The sequence below is a fragment of the Branchiostoma floridae genome, chromosome 15 (genome assembly GCF_000003815.2).
Source record: "Branchiostoma floridae strain S238N-H82 chromosome 15, Bfl_VNyyK, whole genome shotgun sequence".
Taxonomy (NCBI): Eukaryota; Metazoa; Chordata; class Leptocardii; order Amphioxiformes; family Branchiostomatidae; genus Branchiostoma; species Branchiostoma floridae.
In genome coordinates, this window is record NC_049993.1 from 9,993,297 (window position 1) to 10,000,294 (window position 6,998).

At 41.9% G+C, this 6,998-nt stretch overlaps 1 long non-coding RNA gene across 2 annotated transcripts in view; it reads left to right on the forward strand.

The window, feature by feature from the left end:
* Positions 1–334: 334 nt before the first annotated feature.
* The window catches only part of LOC118431449, an 8,532-nt gene continuing 1,868 nt past the window's right edge, over positions 335–6,998 (forward strand). Inside the window, exons 1-2 of one of the 2 annotated variants that reach the window (XR_004832977.1) lie at positions 335–480; positions 4,748–4,866. This is a non-coding gene — a long non-coding RNA (uncharacterized LOC118431449). Of the gene's footprint in view, positions 481–4,063; positions 4,200–4,747; positions 4,867–6,998 lie in introns of those variants that run through there. The other variant, XR_004832976.1, reaches the window with a different exon arrangement.

The window sequence follows — 6,998 nt, forward strand, 5'->3', positions numbered from 1 at the left end:
CATTGAAGTCATGAGATTAGTGGTAGGTGTCAGACAATACAGCAAACTTACAGGTTATTAATCTGAAATCATAATAAATTCATGTATATTAGGCTGAGACATGGTCAAACAAAAGCACATAACAAATTGACACCTCATTGGTAACGATGTATACTTGAGTGCACCTTGTGTTGATTTACGTAGTTGATATACTAGTAATCACATTGTGTTGATGTACTCGAGTAACTAGTTGACCTTGTGTTGATTAGGTAAGCGTAAACTGTTTGTCTTATTACTGTACTCATTATTAACACCGCAAATATTAGGAGTCTAATTAACAATGGTGAAAGGAATAAGCCGCTTGATTAGTCACTAGTGAGAATATAAAGGTAGGCATGCAAAAAAGGCCAGGCGAGTTGGATACGATCTCGAGTCGAGCGTGTTTGTTACAGCGTTTGATACGTACAGCCCGGAGTTCTGTCAGCCAATCCTACTGAACAAGTAAGTTGTGTTCTGATACAAGCGCATACCGCACAGTCGGATATTATTATATGATATATAATAGTACGTCGAATATCTAGTACCTCTAGCACAGCGTAAATTAAAATCCTCTGCCCATTTAACGGAACCTGACTTATGCTTACTTTTACTTACTACGTCCTTTGTTTTACTACAGTTAATTTCGTGAAAGCCCGACCACATTCGTCGCACTATCACAAGCTGGGGGAATTCTTCGGACAGTTTTGCAAATGTTGCTCAAAATTCGGCCCATTTTTACGGAAAAATCCTTTCCTAGATCATTGTCGGCGGTTTGTTCTGTCACAGCCTGCTTCAAAATATAGGACATCAAAATCGTGCGACATCCTACAGCGAATGTAACCGCACCATAACTCTGTCACATTCAATTCAAATTCATCTCCCTACAGAATTATATTTATAACAGACGTGTAAGACTGGCGTATCGTGAAAAAATGCAGTTGTCTTCGGACGGAAAAGAATGCCATAGATCCTTATCGACCTTTTGTCGTAATTTCCCCGGAAAGTCTACAGTAGAAGAAATCTTATGTCGGATAATCTAAGCTGTAAAACCGAGCACGTTGATCATGATGCTTTGTTGTTTGTTCCACAGGATGAAGACGACTCTGGTGTTGCTTCTTGTCGCCTTGGTCATCTCGTCTGAGATGATGACTGCGGACAGCTTCACTGCTGGCGCAGAGTGTCCTCCTGGTTTCTGGTGTGAAACTGGAAGAGCTATCGTGAAGGAGCGAGGTTAGAAGTAGTTTGGATTCCAGACTTTTTCCAGGGAATACACAGGCCAGCTTATTGGCTCCAGGGCAAACGTGGAAGTCAGATGGCCGGCTGTCAGAAAAGGCCAGCAATCAGCGACCCAGTACAAAAAGAAATGGCCAGCAAAAGTGTACTATGAGCCAAAAAAGGCCATAGAGAGCCTGCTATGGAGGCTACAAGTCAGAGAAGAAATTTCGCCATGCCCCCCTCTGGAGGGTCTAATGCAGGTGGCTGTGACAAAATTTCTCCTGTAACATCTGCATGTTGGCCCTTTTAATATAATTAGACGAGGAGCTCATCAAGTTTGTGTAGGCCATGGATCAGTTTACCATCATCTTCATTGCTTTATATTTTGAACTACCAGGCTCCACAGGTCGCTGGAAGAATAATAGAATCAGGTCGCAAACTGTACTTCTTCTCGTAGGTTATCTGTCTTTGGGGCAATTTTGGGGCAATTTTGGGACTAATTCATGAGGAACATTTAATCATTGCTGACATGTATATTGAAGTATCATTGTTTGCCCTCAGCCCGCAAAGGTGCGCTTCCTCTGTTTGGGAAGCTGAAGGCGCTGTTGGCCCGCCGCCAGACTGAGACTGGCCGCCGTCAGTATGTAGCAGGGCCTCCGGGACCTCCATAAATGGTAAAGGAACTTCCCATAATTGGTCTACTTGGCCGATTTGTTTGAATCTAAAGGTGCCCCAACTCCCTGCTTCGTTCATTCATTTGTGTAATACTAGTTTATCTTCTACATTACCTTCTGCTACGATGACAATTTGTAAAAGGTGTTCGGTCGGGAAGTTAACGGGTTAGTTTTCTCCACTTTCGGACGTGTTGCCTTTGAACACTCTACGATACGGGGCTATTTTAGGGCACGAACGAGCCCAGTATTTTTTCGACCCATAGTTAAAATCAACACGGGACCCAGCAAAAAAATAGAAGCCCTCACCTAATCGTGAAAACACCGAGAGGTATCCCCGTGTTACCTGACAGTGTGCGGGCTTCATTTGTGCACATGTTGCAGCTTTTATGCATCGCTGGAGGAAAGTAACACTTAAAAGAATTGTAGGAGCTCTTTTGAGAAAACTTTGCATTTGAATTCATCAGTTGAATGAGGTCTGTTGTGTCTGTGTCTTTGCAGGGCAGTTGGACCATATGACCATCACGTGACCTGCAGTCAAGACCTGCCAAGTTCCTATTTACAGACACCTATGACATTGCCTTTGTAGCTGTCGATTTTTCATACAGAAAATGATCTTGGTTTTAAGTCTATGTCAGATTGCATACTACGACATACTTTACAAGGGGCAAAAACGACCAGTGAATTTAAGCGTTCGTATACAGAAAATCTATACGATTGGGTAGGTTATCTTCTGAAACAGCGAGTATGTATTCGCTTATTTTGTACAGCACCATGTGTCTTTGATGTAAAATATACTTCTGCTTAGCTATGCCGCAGTATTTAAGTAGATGTTAAGTTCTGGAGCGGTCCGTATTGATATCTTGTCATGGAAGCTGAAAATAAAACATTGAAACTGCAATAAGCTTGTTTTCTTTTGTGTTGGATCATGTACATTGTGTACTATATGTAACGTTAGATCCGTGTCCTTCCGAGTCTGATGACTGAATTCTCAATTCTTTTTTTCTGATCGCTTACGTGATTTTGTATGGGGAGATAGACAGTACCGAGGATGTTTAAAGACATTAATAAGTCCCTGTTGGACGCACCATTCATTCTTCTATCAGCATCTGACTAAGGGGCGGGGCATTTGTCAGACTCTGAGGGCCCTAGAGAACCCTGAATGAACATGGACTGTACACTGTCATGGTCCTTGTTTTTGTGCACATGATCTATAGCATCACCTTTAATAGTAGCGGTAACTTTTTTACTGGTCAAAAATCATTTTAGTCCTATGTCAGATCTCATAGTTTATTGGTCACAATTCTCACAAATGACAAAATAAAACACGAATGTATTCAAACGTTCGATCATAGAAATCCATACGATTGGTGTATGTCATGATTTATGTAACAACTACAAAGACCATTGGTCTGTACAGTGGGGTTCAAGTACCGCCGGCCGGTGCCCGACTGGGCCTACAACTTATCTCCAGGCAGATTTACCGGTGGTATAAGGTAGTATCAAAGCTGACAAAGGAGGAAAGCCAGGCCGAACGGCTTTAATTTACCCCTTTGCCAGCGTTGATACTACATTTGTACCTTAAACCACCGGTAAGGCCTACGTCATATTTCCTACCTGGTACCCGACCGGGCTATTTGCGGAAAAGAAAAATTAAAGTTACTGCCAATAGATATGTACAAGAAATGCTGTTGAATTATTTTTTCCGTTTTGCGTTTTTGTTCATGTTTATATCGTACTTGTCGTTCAACAAAACTGTCGGGCCAAGCCCCTTTGTGGAAATGTGACGTTAGCCCTAATCTTGGTCCGTTTTGCGTTTTTGTTGATGTTTATATCATACTTGTCTGGGGTTCAGGTGTAGCTCGGCCGGTCGGGCTCCGAAGCCACAAATCTGCCCTGATGGACTGCCGGATACCTCAGGGGGCACCTCTCAGTGTTTTCATGGATGGGTCACGGCGTCCATTTGTCGCCGGGTCCCGGGTTTATCTTAACTCCGATTTATAAAAAAAAAATACGGGGCCCGAATTGGCTCAAATATAGCCAGTGACCGCAGGGTTTCCCTTGCACGGCCCGGCCACAATTGGCGCAAAAAATGGCCCGTGAACTACCCGACAAGGCCCCTTTTTCCAAAAGGTCTATGACCGAAGCATTAGTCAGGCCCCGAGGGCTCCACAGTACCTGCACATGTCACATGGGAGGGTGTGTGTCACGGACTAACAAAACCGGAACATCAACATTTTTCAGCTCGCCATTTTAGAAAAGAAGTCAAACACGCACCCCACAACTTGTCAACAGGTTTGTGTTTAGTTTTCCCTTATAATCGTAGTTTTGTTTAACTCTGATGTAATTACTAATCTCTTAACATAAATCGTCTGCTAGTTGTAGTAATGGTAGTTTAGAGACAACGAGTCTTGCGTCCATTTTACGACAGTAATGGCCTTGACACCCATGACACCGGCTGTCGCTAGATCAACCAACTTGGTCTTTCTAAAATCTTGAGTTAACTTCTCCCACTCAAAATTCGTCTTAGGACGAGAAAGGTCGCTGTAGGTCCTCATCAACGTTATAGTTCTGCCGGAGATTCGGGCGACTAAGTCGTACGACAATAAAGAAAATCGCACGACAAGCGTCACCCCGTCTTAAGCTGTTAATTCAGACATGTCGATGTTCTGTTTTCTGTCACCGCAGGATGAAAACCAATCTGGTGTTATCTGGTCATTTAGTTCTGTCGTAGATTCGCTGCAAATCGTACGACAATGAAAGAAATCGCACGACAAGCGTCACCCCGTCTTAAATTAAGCTGTAAATTCAGACACGTCGATGTTCTGTTTTCTTTTCCACAGGATGAAAACGACCCTGGTGTTGCTTCTTGTCGCCTTGGTCATCTCGTCTGAGATGATGACTGCGGACAGCTTTGTTGGCGGCGGCGGCAGAGGTGGAAAAGCTATCATGAAGGAGCGAGGTTAGTCGAATACTGGATGCCAGACTGCATGTTACAAGGCTCCGAGGCCAACATACCACCACTGAAAATATTTTGTGGCTGACAAAGGGTTTTGTGGCAAAAAAAAAAGTTCTGTAACATGCATGTTGATCCAAGAGACAAGGAGCTGGCTAGTATAAACCATGGGAACTGTCTGGCATCTAGGCAAGGTTAGATGGAGACGTCTTTTGAATTTTGCTTCGCAATTTTGACGGCCGGGTGAAAGAAGATTTCACACATCCATTTAAACTTTATAGCTGTTACCGCAGCCCTCGCCAGACTAACTACACTGACTGAATAGATAAGAACTAGAGTTCCACGAACACATACCTTTGCCAAATAAACCAGGTTTGTTATGTAGAATGATGTCTGTAGATATAAATTTGTCACTCATTACATTTTATTTTATATGCCTGGAGTTGGTTCATAAAATTTCGCCATTGATTATACAAATTAGATCCATATTTACACTATTAATATCAAATTGTATCAAGCATCACTTAAGCTATCAGCATACCAAAAATCATGATGATCCTTTCATTCTTGACTTATTCTCTTTCAAAGACTGAAACAAAACCGGCATCTGCAGTTCAAGAAAAGACATTATAGGGGACCCAAACATACACCACTTACTCTCTGCCATCTTTCTCAACTACATATGTGACAAGTTTGAAAGTGTTATCACGGAATGCAGTGGATCTATCGACTTTCCTCATCAATTATGCAAATTAGCTATTAATTGGTATCTCATTATGTAAGTTTTTACTTAGGCTATCTACATACCAAAAATCATGACGATCCGTCAACACGTTCATATTTTCCATTAATTATGCAAATGAGATCAACATTTGCATAATTAATATGTATTGACAGTTCTTTTTCTCAGCTACAAATGTGACAAGTTTGAAAGTCCTATAATGGAATGCAGTAGATTTACAAACTTTCCTCATTAATTATGCAAATTAGCTGTCGATTTGCATAATTAGAATTCCATCATGTAAGTCTTCCCTTTGGCTATCTACATACCAAAAATCATGACGATCCGTCAACACATTCATATTTTCTCATTAATTATGCAAATGAGGTCAATTGCATAATTAATATGCGTTGATATTTTTCTCTTTCTCATCTAAATATGTGACAAGTTTGAAAGTCCTATCATGAAATGCAGTGGATTTATAAACTTTCCCCATTAATTATACAAATTAGCTGTTGATTTGAATAATTAGTATTCCATTATGTACATTGTTACTTGGGCTATCTACATACCAAAAATCATGACGATCCTTCTACACGTTCCCGAGTTATTCTCCTCCAAAGTTTGGCTGCAGTTTCAAACAAGCCGTTAGGGGGTCAAAACTTACAGCACTTACTCTCTGCCCCAAGGGCTATTTACCATTTAAACATCGCGACCACAACATGATTGATTGATTGATTAACATGTCCAGAACATGAGATATAAAAAATTGAGTTTCTGCTGCAGTACCTTAGCAAGCCGCTAGGGAGCCCATTATCGAACTTGACCTTCGATTTCCCAACCCCTACCCACCTACCAAATATTATCGGGATCCATCCGAGGCTTCTTGAGTTATGCTGTTAACACACACACACACACACACACACACACACACACACGCACACACACACAGACACACACACACAGAGACTCACAAGCACAAAACATAACCATAGCCATTCTGGCACTGTCGCTATATTTGGGTGTAATGGTTACGTCATGCCCAAGCCTATAGTGTAAGATTGACAAGAAGTGACCCCAAAGGTCATAGTTGCTGCAAAAGAGGTCAACACGACTATGAACCAGACGATACGATTACAAGAAAATTGTTTATAGGGACAGTACATTATACATGATGGGGTGTATACATGCTATGTACACATAAGATTTAATAATCTGTAGACCAAGAATAAGGGCAACTAGGGGGCCCAAACTTATGTTACTAACTCCTGAGCATAAGAGCTATCTAACACCCAAAACTCGTGGCCATACCATGTTCAGAAGATGGAAAACACACCCGGAAGTTGCGCTGCAGTACCAGGGGAAGCCGCTAGGGGGCCCATTATCGCACTTCCCCTTCGTTTCCCAGACCCCTACC